The sequence below is a fragment of the Pristis pectinata genome, chromosome 14, assembly GCF_009764475.1.
Source record: "Pristis pectinata isolate sPriPec2 chromosome 14, sPriPec2.1.pri, whole genome shotgun sequence".
NCBI lineage: Eukaryota > Metazoa > Chordata > Chondrichthyes > Rhinopristiformes > Pristidae > Pristis > Pristis pectinata.
In genome coordinates this window covers 47,685,297-47,700,088 of record NC_067418.1, presented here as the reverse complement: position 1 = coordinate 47,700,088, position 14,792 = coordinate 47,685,297, and the positions used below count along the sequence as shown (strand labels likewise).

The 14,792-nt window shown below is 54.3% G+C and overlaps 1 protein-coding gene across 2 annotated transcripts in view; it reads left to right on the top strand.

The window, feature by feature from the left end:
• cd82b (CD82 molecule b) overlaps positions 1-14,792 on the top strand; it is a 30,352-nt gene continuing 15,560 nt past the window's right edge. Inside the window, exons 1-2 of one of the 2 annotated variants that reach the window (XM_052029462.1) lie at positions 1-143; positions 12,171-12,292. The gene's annotated coding sequence lies outside the window, so the exon portion shown is untranslated. Of the gene's footprint in view, positions 144-12,170; positions 12,293-13,271; positions 13,288-14,792 lie in introns of those variants that run through there. The other variant, XM_052029464.1, reaches the window with a different exon arrangement.

Below are 14,792 nucleotides of genomic sequence, written 5' to 3'. Positions count from 1 at the left end.
CCGCCCTCCCCTCTCGGTTACATCAGGTGCCGGGCTCCGCACGGGAAGTCCCGCTCCGCTCTGCCGCCTAGAGAGAGGGCCCTCCGTCCGGGGTCCGGTGTCCGAGCCACCCTCCGCCCGGGGTCCGAGCCGCCCTCCGCCCGGTGAGTACTGGTGGACTCTCGCTGCAGCCCCGGCCCGAACCTCCGCCCGCGGCTATCCCGGGGCACTCGGGACAGATTGCGATATCCCGGGATACTGGGATCCGGACGGTGGGGGGGGGGGGGGGGGGGGGTGGTGGTGGGGGGTGGGGGAGGAAGCGAGATATCCCGGGTCGCCAGGAACAGAGACAACCGGGGTCAGTGGGATCCGGACGGGGGGGGGGACAAGATAGCCCGGGATACTGGGATCCGGACGAGATATCCCGGGTCACTGGGAATAGAGATAAACTCCAGGTACTTGGGATCCGACTGGGAAATTCCATCGACACTGGGGCCATGAATTGGGAACAGAGACATCCCGATCACTGATTTCGGGATATCCCGGGATCACCGCGATCAGTCCAGGATATCCTGGGTCACCGGGATCAGGGATACACTGTGGTTACTGGGATCAGTTATGCATCAGGCTGAACTGATTCAGGATCTGATTGGAGTGACCGGCACTAGACGTGGAATTTACATTTATGGGATCCCGCTGGGATATTATAGAATCACTGATATTGTACTGGGACCTCTCAGGATCCCGGGATCAAGCTGGAAAATGTTGTGTTCGCTTTAGGAAGTGACAGGGTGTTTCAGGCCTTGAGGTCAGGCCTGGACACTGAGTGGGTACCGTAACGGGAGGGTTACAGTGGGGTCACACTTGGGTTTGGGTTGTTACAGGGTTTCTGTAAGGTTCAGGTTGTAGGGTTAGGATCACTATATTTGTAACAATGGGGTTAGAGTTATGGAAGGCATAGAGTTACTATAGAGTTTTGGTCGAGTTAGGGTTATGGTACGATTAGGGTCGCTGTAGGGTTCAGGTTATTAAGGTGTTATGGTAGGGTAATAGTTAATGTAGCCTTAGTTACTATAAGGTTATGATGGTGTTTGAGTCACTGTAGGGTTCAGGTTATTAAAGCATTATGGTAGGTTGGGTATATATGCTTACGGTTGGGTTATAGTTCAGGGTTATGATGCTGTAGGGTTACTGCAGGTTCCAAGTGACAGTAGCTTTACGAGGGGTGAGGGCTGTTACAAGGATGAGTTCAATCTATCCCAACATTATCGTACATCCTTGGGTCAACTGAAAAGGTTGGAAGAAGATAGAGTCACATGATCACCACTGGGATATCTGATGACCGGTGGGGTCAGACAATATTTTGGGACCATGGGTTTGGAGGGACCCTCTGTATCAACTGCCCGATGTGTCAGGAAGGAATTCGTGGGTCGCTGGGGTTTTACCGGGACATCCGGAGATCATGGGATCAAATGAACATAGCCTTGGGTTCATGGAAACAAACTGGAGTAGTTAAGGATCAGAAGGTGTCTTTTCCAACAGGAGAATCCAGAATATGCAAAAATTGAGGTTTTACGCATGGATGGCACACTGTGTAGTGGGCAGAGCCACTGCCTCACAGCTCCAGAGACCCGGGTTCGATCCTCACCTCGGCTGCTGTCTGTGTGGAGTTTGCACGTTCTCCCTGTGATGGCGTGGGTTCCCGCTGGGTGCTCCGGTTTCCTCCTACCTCCCAAAGACGTGCGGGTCGTTCGATTAATAGGTGACCATAAATCGTGTAGATGAGTGGTGGAGTCTTGGGTGGAGGGGGGTGGAGTTGATGAGAACGTGGGGAGAATAAAAAATGAGATTGGTATTGATGAGTGTAAACGGGTGGTTGAGGGTCGGCATGGACTCAGTGGACTGAAGGGCCTATTTCCATGCTGTGTCTATGATTCTACCAAGGGAAGGCGGTAGGTTAGCTTTGTGTGATACAAGAGGAACAGCAATACTCGAGGTGAATGACCTGCAGAAATAATACTAATGGAGGTCAGTTTTTGCAATGACCTTTGTAAGAGCCCTCAAGGAAAATAGTTTGTCCCGCTCCTCGTCTGATTTATGTGAAAACCCAGGGTCGTGAGCAAAATCCTGCAGATGCTGCAAATCTGAGATAAAAACAGACAGACTCAGCAAGTCAGGCAGCATCTTTGGGGACAGAAACAGATTTAACATCTTTTATTAGAACTGGGCAAAGTTAGATTTTCTTGATCATTGATTTTTCCCAGTTCTTCACACGTTAAGAGTCGTGCCTCAGCTAAGTTTGCACTGTGAAGTTCCCTGACTAAAAAGATTAAGACGGGTGTATTTCTTAAGTGACGCGAGATTGGAAGGTGTTGGTGTCCAGATGTACCTGTGTGTCTCTGACACTCAAAGTTACCATGCGATTCAGAAGGCAAAGGGTGTGTTGTTCCTATTGCAAGAGGGCAGGAGTAGAGACATCTTACTCCAACTATTACTGGGCTCTAGGAGAATGCATATGCAATATCATGGATTGGTCCTGGCTACACTTGCAATAAAGGGTGCATTGAAGGTTCACTCTGAGGTGGTGGGTAAGTAGACTGCGTCTATACTCTCTGGAGATCAGAAGAATGAGAGGTGATCGCAGTGAACTGTACACACTTCACAGGGCGTGACAGAGCAGATGCAGATATTGCCTTAACTCGTCCACTCCTTGTGTTATTACTTGAAAGCCTTCACCTTTCTGTCCTGCTTTACAGTTGGTGAATCGGTTTATTATTGTCACATGTACTGAGGTACAGTGAAAAACTTTGTTCTGTGTGCCGTCCATACAGATCATTTCATCACATCAGTGCATTGAGGTAGTACAAGGGAAAAGCAATAACAGAATGCAGCATAAAGTGTTACAGTTACAGAGAAACTGCAGTGCAGGCAGACAATAAGGTGCAAGGCCATGACGAGGTAGATTGTAAGGTCCAGAGTGCATCTTATCGTACTAGGGGACTGTTCAATAGTCTTACAACAGCGGGATGGAAGCTGTCCTTGAGCCTGGTGGTACGTGCTTTCAGGCTTTTGTACCTTCTGCCCGATGGGAGGGGGGGAGAAGAGAGAATGTCCGGGGTGGGCAACCATTTTTCCCTTTTTGCCCCAGAGGTGCGTTGGGGTGTTCTCTCTGTGAAGGAGTATATTGCCAGGTGGCTGACTTCTTTGTTTCCGTAACCACCAGTTGGGACAGAGTCCAGCTTTAATGTCAGTGAGTTGCGGCTGAGATAGGAGCAGGAACGGGCTATTTCAAGACTCCATGACTACTCTGACACTCGGTAACATCGTGGCTGATCTTTTACCTTCACAGTTTCCTGCACTAAATCCATATCCCTCAATTCCCTTAATGTCCAAGAATCCACCGATCTTCGTCTTGAGTACAAACAACAAATCGAGCCTCCACAGTCCTTCACGGTGGAGAACTCCAAAGACTCACCATCGCCATGAAGAAACGTCTTCCCATCTTCATCCTTAATGGCCGACAGCTTAATCTAGACCGTGGCTTTTTTCTGGACTCCCCAGTCAGGGGGAAAATCACCCCTGCATTGACTCTGTGAATACCTGTCAAAATTTTGCAGTTCAGTGACATCGCTTGTCATTCTTCTGAGTTCTTGGGAGTACAGGCACAATCTGCTTCATCACGCCTCATGGGACAAACTCCCTCCATGTTGGGTGAGGCTCCTCACACTCCCTCTCTTGCAGGTATATCACATTGGGACGTTGCCGTCAGTGGATAGCACGGTGCTCAGCCTGAGTAACATGTCGTGAACCTCGAGGGTCTTTTCCCACAGCCTTTGAAATATGACCCTATGCTGCCTCATGGAGTCACGGAGAGATACAGCACAGAAACAGGCCCTTTGGCCCATCGAGTCTGTGCCAACCACCAACGTCCCATTTACACCAATCCAATCCCACATTAATCCCAATTTTTAATTTGCCTCTTTGGACTCCAGCCAGACTCCCTGAGACTCAGTGAGTCAATCTCCACACGCTGGGTCGAGACTTACCCCGGCAGGGGAGAGACTGTGATCAAAAAGGCCACTCTCTCAGGATGGGGCCAGCCCATCGCACCCCAGATGTCCCCAGAGGTGGGATCATGGTCTGCGCCGTCCATGGTAGTTTGTGCTCTGACTCTGGATGGACCTTGGTCCTGTTTGTGACCATGCCCCGGCCCCGGCCCATCAACAGCTCTGGTACTCGTGACTGGGGAGGCACTGGCCATGTGATCATGGGGCCTGCCAGTGGAACGCAAGGATTTCCTGAGGGGGTGGGAGCTTCAGCGGCTGGTGTGCACTGCGCCCAATGGGAATGTTACCAAGCGTCAGTCAATTGTGTCTGGAACTGGCTCACTTTATACACAGCGTTGTCCGATGCCTCTTGCTTGTGGGGGCTTGCAGAGTAGTCCCCCGCCATCAACACCGGTGCTACCTTCACCTGCACACCTTCCCTCGGCAGCCGGCACGTATCAGAGAAGGTTCACTAGAATGATTCCAGGAATGAGAGGGTTAACAGATGAGGAACGTTTGATGGCTCTTGGGCAGCACTCCTTGGAGTACGGAGAATGAGGGGGGACCTCATAGAAACATTTTGAACGTTAAAAGGCCTGGACAGAGTAGATGTGGCAAAGTTGTTTCCCATGGTAGGGGAGTCTAGTACAAGAGGGCACAACTTCAGGACTGAAGGGCGCCCATTCAGAACAGAGATGCGGAGATATTTCTTTAGCCGGAGAGTGGTGAATCTGTGGAATTTGTTGCCACGGGCGGTTGTGGGGGCAAAGTCATTGGTAGTATTTAAGGCAGAGATTGATGCCCTGGCTACTCAGATACCTATCAAAGGTTATGGTGGGAAGGCGGGGGAGTGGGGCTAAACGGGAGAATGGATCAGCTCATGATAGAATGGCGGAGCAGACTCAATGGGCCGAATGGCCGGCTTCTGCTCCTTTGTCTTATGGTCTTATGGTCTATCACTCCTCTCTCTGACCCCCAGTGACTGTACCCCTGCTGCTCTGTCAGGATACAGGATTCCCTGCGGTGGGAATTCCCTCGTCAGTACCCCCATACTTCTTATCAACTTTGTCATTGGATCAGACAGCACAGAAACAGGCCCTTCAGCCCACCGTGTCTCTGCCGACCATCAAATACCCATCTATACCAGTCCCATTTCCCAGCACTAGGTCTGTGGCTTCTCTCCCTTGGGGATTCAAGCGCTCAGACGGATACTTACTAAATGTGGGAGTCTCCGCCTCCGCCACCACTTCAGGCAGTGTGTTCCAGATTCCAACCACCTTCTGGGTGAAAAAAAGTTGTTCCTCAGGTTCCCTCTGACCCTTCCACTTCTCACCTTAAATCTGTGCCCTTCCAGTTTTAGACAACTCTGTTATGGCTGAGTCCCTCACTATCCACCCTCCTTATAATTTCGTACTGTCTCCCTTTACTTACTAGCAAAAAGTGGCTGGCCCTTAAAATAGAGGATTCCCCCACTCCAAAAGTGGCCCATTTTAATCTAACTGCCTTGATTGAAAGCAACAGGTTTGGGGTGTGTACCCGTTTTACGCACTGCATGTTCATTCTCCACTGGAGTCACTGACTTTTGACTGAATTTCATCAGTTTCCCCCAGGGAGGGACTGATTAAGATGATCCTCGGTGAACAGTGTATTTTTTATACCAGGAACTCACCTGTGAGATGACAACAAGCACAGCCCTGTTCACTGAGGTACTGGCAGTGAAGGGAATTGTAATTGAATTTGATAATCAACGATTGAGGCTTTGGAGAAATAGTAACTGCAGAGAAAAGATAATGAAGAATTGTCCAAATCAGCTGAGCTTTGAGTTGCCCCTGGAGGGAATATCAGGGAGCAGGGAACAGAGAGGTCGGGATGCAATCGGAACAATGGACTGAAGGGCCAGGGGTGTGGAGGTTCGGGACACGGGGAGGGGCAGATCGAAGACACTACTCCTTCCTTTCCTGGGACAAGTGAGTGAGGCACAGTTGAGAATGTGTCCCTGGATCTATCCATGAAGTAGGTGCTCATGGATCTGGTTTTGATGTAGGTGTTGTCAGGGTAAGTCAGAGCACGCTTCGTCGTAGAGGGAGCCCAAGGCTGTGGGGGGGTGGGGGGCGGGGGTTGGGGGGCGTGTGGGGGTTGACAGCCCCTGTGTCTCTGTTGGAAAGCAGAGCCAGGTTTGGTCTGGCCCAGTATTTACTGTTTCTCAGCTGTACATGAGCCTCTTTAGCTGAATGCATCCAGCTGTCACAGAGTCTGCTTTCAATACACTGGGTGATACACTTCCTGCTCCTTGGCCCTTGTCTGATGTTCTGCAATAATTCTCCGCACCATAAACATACTCTTCCTGTTCAGGGGGTTCAGCAGAGTGGAGCCTTTCTTGTCTGCCCACTGCCTCGCCGCCTGGCTGCTTCACATCTTCCTGGGTCCCCGCTGTGGAGGTTACTCAGCTCTTCCTGACCAACCCCCCCCCCCCCCCCCCCCCCCCTTGGCAGCCACCATCTCCCTCGTTGAGCAGACCCAGCCGTCCGCACAGTCACCCACGGCCCTGCTCTCCTTCTGTGCTGCAACTCTCCGTGTGGCTGGCCTTTTGTTTGGTTCCCATCCTTGTCTCATCTGTGTTCCATATGCTGGGATCATCCCTTTGGATTATCCCAGGTCTTGTTCTGCGTTGTATCTACTCCGATCATCCCTATGGATTATCCCAGGTCTTGTTCTGCGTTGTATCTACTCCGATCATCCCTATGGATTATCCCAGGTCTTGTTCTGCGTTGTATCTACTCTGATCATCCCTATGGATTATCCCAGGTCTTGTTCTGCGTTGTATCTACTCTGATCATCCCTATGGATTATCCCTGGATTGTTTTGTGTTGTATACTCCTATCATCCTTATGGATTATCCCAGGTCTTGTTAAAATAAGATAAAGGTACTGATCTTTATTAGTCACATGTACATCGAAACACACAGTGAAATGCATCTTTTGCGTAGAGTGTTCTGGGGGCAGCCCACAAGTGTCACCATGCTTCTGGCGCCAACATAGCACGCCCACAACTTCCTAACCCGTACGTCTTTGGAATGTGGGAGGAAACCGGAGCACCCGGAGGAAACCCACACAGACACACGGGGAGAACGTACAAACTCCTTACAGACAGTGGCCGGAATTGAACCCGGGTCGCTGGCGCTGTAATAGCGTTACACTGACCGCTACACTACTGTGCCTGTGTTGCATCGACTCAGATCATCCCTACGGATTATCCCTGGATTGTTCTGTGTTGGATCTTGCAGTGACATCACAGAAGGGGTGAAGTGGGACTGGGTCCCTTGCTGATCTGGCAGATTTAGTCTTTGATCAGCTGTCGGTTTTGCCGACGCAGGCCGAGCGCCTCTGACGCCGCGTTAATGAATGGCGGGTCCGTCGCTTCAAGGGAGTGACGGTGGTGGAACTTAGTGAGGAGGCTGGAGTGAGGGGGCTGGACCAGGAGCCGGGCCAAGGGCCAGTGGGGACTGACGCTGGAGTGGCTGAGGTGTAGGGGACTGGTCAGGCTGCCGTTGGTACCTGTGAAAGCTCCCCTCACTCTTGTGTCACTCCCCACAACGCCGAGTTCTGCGACCGGTGTCCCCCTCCTGTTCACCCCACGCTGCCCCCTCTGTTCCCTCGCCTACGCCGGCTTCCATTTCAGCGACGCCTCAATGATCTTTGTCCATCCCCTCCCCCAGGTAACCTCCTCCAGCCCTACAAACCCAGCCTTCCCCTGAGATACCTGTCCCTGTGCCCCCCCCCCCCCCCCCCCCCCGCCCGACTGTTGTCTATGAACCGACTCTGGTCCTCCTGGACACTTTTTTATTTATATAACGTTTATTGGCTAAAAGCACCAGAAAAGGACAACCAGTGTTAAAATACTACAACTAATACAGAAACTAGAAGGAAAACGATGCAAACTACAGAACTACAGCAATAAAGCTAACGAACACCCGCTAAACGCACGCGCAACACTTCGGAGGAGAAGCGCATTCTCACCGTCCATGACACACGCAATCCCCTGAGGGGCCCACCCATCGCGGAACTCACCTGGGGTGCCCGCGGACACCGCCTGCTCCCTCTCCAAGGACACCCGGGCATAGATGTAAGCCCAGGAGAGAGTGGCGGGCAGGCGGACCGGCCGGAACCCTCGGCCGCCGGCCGCCCGCCGCCCAGACCCGCGGATGGCCAGCTTAGCCAGGCCCAGGAGAAGACCCACCAGGAGATCCCCCGCGAGACCTGTTCCCCCCGCCGCACCGGGTGACTGTAGATCAGCAGCGCGGGGCTGAAGCGCGGCCAGAACTTGAGCAGCAACCCCTTCAGGTAGGCGAAGAGGGGCTGCAGCCTCTCGCACTCCACGTACATGTGGTACATCGTCTCCTTCCGGCCGCAGAAGTGACCTCCCCTCTGTTCCCTCCCCTACGCTGGCTTCCATTTAAGCGATGCCTCAATTTTTAAATTATCATCTTTGTCCATCCCCTCCCCCTCTAGGTAACCTCCTCCAGCCCTACAGACCCACCCCCCCGCCCATGAGATACCTGTGTCCACCCCCCCCCACCGACTGTCATCTATTAACCGACTCTGGTCCTCCTGGACTCTTGTGCCTGTCTGTAGCACCCAGCACCCACCTCGTTCACTAAGCTTTACTCGTTGGCCCCAATGTGACTCTCTGTCAAAGGTCATTGGCGGTCAGTGTAACGCTATTACAGCGCCAGCGACCCGGGTTCAATTCCGGCCACTGTCTTGTAAGGAATTTGTACGTTCTCCCCGTGTGTCTGCGTGGGTTTCCTCTGCGTGCTCTGGTTTCCTCCCACATTCCAAAGACATACGGTTTAGGAAGTTGTGGGCGTGCTATGTTGGCGCCGGAAGTGTGGCGACACTTGCGGGCTGTCCCAGAACACTCTACACACAGTGAAATGCATCTTTGTGTATCGATGTACATGTGACTGATAAAGAGATCTTACCTTATTAGATGTTTTGCTGTGTTAAAGGCACCACGTTCTTCTCTGAAGTGCTGCGTGTGCGTTTAGCAGGTGTTAGCGTTATCGCTGTAGCTCTGTAGATGCATAGTTTTCTTCTCTTTTCTGTATTAGTTGTAGTAGTTTGACACTGGTTGTCCTTTTGTAGTGCTTTTAGCTAATAAACGAATGGAAGTCGTTGAAGTTCGGAAGGTGACGTCAGAGGCAACGGGGGGAGGAGGGGGATCTGTGGTTGCCACAGAGCCGATGGTCTCGGACCAAGGGGGGGGTGGCCCAACAAACGAGGGTTGTTATTGGAGCCTGTGGGCTGCAGGAGTGGGGCAGGTGCCTGGAGCTGCAGGAAATGTTCACTAAGACATTTCAGGAGAGGAACAGCAGTTGGTGTTCCTCAAAGAGTAACAGCAGAGTATGGTTGAGACTGGGGCCTGAGCACACGCCACTGGGTGGGCAGGTTGGAAAGGCAAGGTTTCCTACTTTAATTAGCAGGGAGTGCTGAGATAAGGTCAGCGGTGAATCCCACTCCCTCCCGTTTAGTTCACAGGTATAATTAGGGCCATGAGATACAATTCTGACATATTCTAGACGGCTCCAACTGATTTCTCAGAACGAAACCCACAGCCACTGTCCCACCGAGGGGACAAGACATTCACTCTGCTTCTAGTCCTCAGAGGGTGAGTCTGCTGATGTAAGTGAAATGTTGTAGTTGATCACCCAGTCGCGGTTGGTGGGAGTCAGGGGACGAACAAGACGGTTAGGGGATTCATAGAACAATGTCCAATTTGTTTGTGGTAACGCCAGCTTCTGATTGTGACAGGATGTTGAAACTGTTGCTGTCTGGTTTCAGACTGTAACACCGTGCTGAGACTGACATTGTCGGTACTCCCAGTGTAACACCGTGCTGAGACTGACACCGTCCGTGCTCCCAGTATAACACCGTGCTGAGACTGACACCGTCCGTGCTCCTAGTGTAACACCGTGCTGAGACTGACACCATCCATGCTCCCAGTATAACACCGTGCTGAGACTGACACCGTCCGTGCTCCTAGTGTAACACCGTGCTGAGACTGACACCGTCCGTGCTCCCAGTGTAACACCGCATTGAGACTGACATCGTCCATGCTCCCAGTGTAACACCGTGCTGAGACTGACACTGTCTGTGCTCCCAGTGTAACACCGCGTTGAGACTGATATCGTCCGTGCTCCCAGTGTAACACCGTGCTGAGACTGACACTGTCCGTGCTCCCAGTGTAACACCGTGCTGAGACTGACACTGTCTGTGCTCCCTGTGTAACACCGTGCTGAGACTGACACTGTCCGTGCTCCCAGTGTAACACCGTGCTGAGACTTTTTGAAGGAGATTTACGAGGCAAGTTTTTTTACATGGAGACGGTTAGGAGCCTGGAATGCGCTGCCAGGGAAGTGGTGTGAGCGGATACAACGGTGAGGTTTATGAAGCATTTAGACAGACACATGAACAGGCAGGGAATGGAGGCACATACACCTTGTGCAGGCAGATGGCAGTTTAGATTGGCATCATGGTTGGCACAGACATTGTGGGCTGAAGGGCCTGTTCCTATCCTGTACCATTCTATGTTCTGTGGGTGTTGCACAGTTTTAGTGGGACTGAGATGAGTTGTGCCCTGAGAGAAAAAAATGATCTGTTGATTTTTGGATCAGAGAGGTTTTAGACTGAGTTTACCTGTTTGGACGGCGTGATTGTCACTTGGGAGAGTACTGTACGTGAAGGAAGTGCTGCGGTGAGCAATATCCCCAGATTAAAGTCAGCAGCAGAATATCCCCCACCTTCTGAGGCAGCAAGGAATGTGCACAACAGCGTCATGCTCCGGGTCAAGCTGAATTAGAACTGCATGTGCCACATGTTCAAGGGCCTGAATCTATTTGCACTGTTTGCATAACAAGAGGTCAGAGAGTGGGACTGAGGAAGTTCGAGGGATTTGTATCACGGAGGCTGCAGCCTGGGGATTTTTTATTGCGTGTGGCTGTTGGGACAGAGTCTGGAACACCATTGGAAAGGGGGAGTTGGGGAGGTGTGGAGCACTGACCGGTAGAAACTCCACCCTCTGACACACTGGCAATGCCCTTCCTTAAATAAGGCACAGAAGGAGGCAGTTCTGCCCATTAGGTTCATGCCAGCCCCCAAAGGATCAGTCCCATCATTCCTGCAACCCCTCTCCTCAGTTCCCTGGAGCACTACACACACCCGTCTCCATCAGCTCCCTTTTGATCCACCTGCCACCTCACCCGTTTGATTTACTAGATTTGCCCAGTGAAGTTACCTGCTTGTCTTTGGGACGTTGGGAAGAAACAGGAGCACCCGGAGGTCACAGGGAGAGCGTGCAAACTCCACACAGGCAGCGCCGGAGGTCAGGATCGAACCCGGGTCTCTGGAGCTGTGAGGCAGCGACTCTGCTGATTGAGTTGCCCCTGTTTTCAAATAAATGCCTGAGCAGCTGCAGGGAGGACTATTTATTGACCAGCGTTTGTGCAAAAGGCACCTAGACCAACACGGTAGTGTAGCGGTCAGCGCGACGCTATTACAGCGCCAGCGACCCGGGTTCAATTCCCGCCGCTGTCTGTAAGGAGTTTGTACGTTCTCCCCTTGTCTGCGTGGGTTTCCTCCGGGTGCTCCGGTTTCCTCCCACATTCCAAACATGTATGGGTGGGCACGCTCTGTTGGCACCAGAAGTGTGGCGACACTTAGAAGATAAGATCTCTTTATTAGTCACATGTACATCAAAACACACAGTGAAATGCACCTTTTGCGTAGCATGTTCTGGGGGGCAGCCCGCAAGTGTCGCCACGCTTCCGGCGCCAACGTAGCACGCCCACAACTTCCTAACCCGTACGTCTTTGGAATGTGGGAGGAAACCGGAGCACCCGGAGGAAACCCACGCAGACACACGGGGAGAAGTCATTACAGACAGTGGCAGGAATCGAACCCAGGTCGCTAGTGCTGTAATAGCGTCACGCTGACCGCTACACTACTGTGCCTGCCCCCAGAACACTCTACACAAAAAATGCATTTCACTGTGTGTTTCAATGTACATGTAACTAATAAATAAATATCTTATATCTTACCTTATGTACAAACCTGTGCACAGCCTGAAACTGTAATTTATATCTACCAGGAGGTCACAGGGCCACAGAGCAAAGTGCTGGAGGAACTTGGCGGGTCAGGCAGCATCTGTGGAGGGAAAGCGATCGTCGACGCTTTGGATCGAGACCCCGCATCAGGATCAAGAGCGTGAGGGTAAGAGGGTGGGAGGGAGGGCTGGAGGCAGGAGCTGGCAAGCGATAGGCAGATCTGGGTGAGGAGGGGGTGATTGGCAGGTGGGGGAGAGAGGGGGGTGTAGATAATGACGGTGGTGATTAGTGGGGACAGTCACAGTTTGCCCGGCCGTGAGCACCTGGTGCAGCACGGGGTGGGCGTTCAGAGGTTAGCCCCAGCTCTGGGCTGTAACACCAGTGACCTTCCCACCGCAGTTACCTTGTTGACCCGTCTGCCCGAACAAACTCAGTCACCTGGCCCCCACGGGGTCTGCGGGGGGATAGGGAGCGGGAATAAACCGGAGGGGAGCAAGGTACCAGGCTGGGTAACCCCCACCGCCCCAACCCCTCACCCACTGGGAGACCCATCACCCACTGGGAGACCCCCACCACCTGACCCCTCACCCAATGTGAGACCCCCACCGCCCCGACCCCTCACCCAATGGGAGACCCAAACCGCCTGACCCCTCACCCAATGGGAGACCCCCACCACCCTGACCCCTCACCCACTGGGAGACCCCCACCTCCCGACTCCTCACCCACTGGGAGACCCAAACCGCCTGACCCCTCACCCAATGGGAGACCCAAACCGCCTGACCCCTCACCCAATGGGAGACCCCCACCGCTCTGACCCCTCACCCACTGACGATGCCCCCTGCACGTGTCTATGAACTGCCCTCACTCTCCCAACACTGACCCCTCACTGTCCCCCCTCAATGACCCCCCTCACTGTCCCAACCCTCCCCAGAACTGACCTCACCCACCCCCTCCACACCTTCCCGTGCACTGGGTAACCACCGGAACCCCCTGGGGCAGTGTGTGGGTGTGAGGAGGGAAGGGGTTAATTCCGGTGGGCGGGGCCTGTGTCGTTGTGACTCTGTGGGCTGGCCTCCTGCCCTTGTGTGGTTGTGAAGCTGAGGGCGGGGCGTGCGCTGCCACACCTAGTGCAATAGCCAGAACTTCCTGCTTGGGCTCCAGGTAATCGTAGGCTCCAGAATTTTGTCGCTCAAAACACCCTGTGAAGGGGTGCTGCGGGGAGCCGGGGTCAGGTGACTGATCCCCCGGGGAAGGGGTGGGCGTTAAAGGCAGGAGGTGCAGCTGATTCTCATTAACCCTTTGACTGCCTGTTCAGTACCAACATTCACAGTGTGAGCATGACAACAACAACCCTTCTCCCCTGCAGTGGTGTCCCGGGGTGGGTGGGAGGGCAGGGGGAGTAGCTGGCAGGTATGGGGAGAGATCCGGTTGCTACGGGGGAAGCAGAGGTACCCTGGGGACAGGGAGTGAGGTGACCCCCCCCCCACCCCCACCACCCCAGGAGGTGAGGTGGTCTAACAACACGGGGCTGCTCCCCTGTCGGATCAACGCTCCCATAGTCCTCATGGGGGGGGGGGGGGGGGGGGGAAGCGAGGACAGGTGTGGGCTGTCCACGAGCCCAGTCCTCTTGCCGGGGGAGATGTGGCTCCACGTGGGGAACTCTGGGCGTCGGGCGACACATTCCGGGCAAGGAGTGGGGTCGGGCTCACGGAGGAGGGAGGGAGGGGGCAGGGGCGGGGGGGAGGGGGAGGGAGGGATCAGGGGCGGGGAGGGGGAGGGAGGGGCGGGAGTGAGGGAGGGATTGGGGCAAGGGGAGGGAGGGGTCGGGGATAGAGGGAGGGGTGGGGGAGGGGAGAGTGAGGTCGGGGGCAGAGGAGGGAGGGGTTAGGGGAGGGGATCAGTGGAGGGGATCGAGGAGGGAGGGGGTAGGGGCCAGGGGTCAAGGCAGGGGAGGGCAGAGGGAGGGGGTCAGGGGAGTGGTCTGGGGACAGGGGGAGGGGGGAGGAAGGGAGGAGGGGTCCGTGGGCAGGGAGGTGTCGGGAGGGTGGTGGAGATGGGAGTTGGGGAACAGGGGAGACGGGGGTCCTGGAGCAGGGGGCGGTGGTCCTGGAGCAGGGGGCAGGGGTCCTGGAGTAGGGAGCAGGGGACCTGGAGCAGGGAGCCAGGTGCCGTGTGTGTGTGTGATCTTGGCTTGAGTGTGGGGAACTGTCACCATGAAGTTTGGCTGACGGCTGTTCAGTGTGACGTGGGGAAGGGAAGTAAATTCTGGGAACGCCCAGCAGATCGGGCAGCTCCTGTGGGGACAGAACCAAACCCCTGCAGTGGATGAGGAGCCGCTGTGTCCGACCCAGAGTCGAGAGTGCGGCAGAGTTGGTTCCAACATTGTCCTGTCCTGGCTGCCCTGGTTCCAGACCAGCCCGAGGGTCACTGCTGGCGGGGTTGTGGGGGGAAGCGGGGGGCTGGTGTGGAGCAACGCGCCCTGTCATTGGCCAACGCCGGGCCCCTCGTGCGTGATCGGCAGACGGCTCCCTGCCTCCCGGAGTCTGCATCTCTCCACAGGCCGGGGGGGGGGGGCGCGGGGGAAGGTGGCGGTGGGGAGTAGGGTGCTTGCCCAACACCCGGGTCAACGAACCAGCTGCCGGCCTGCTCCGCAGCTTCCTGCCGAG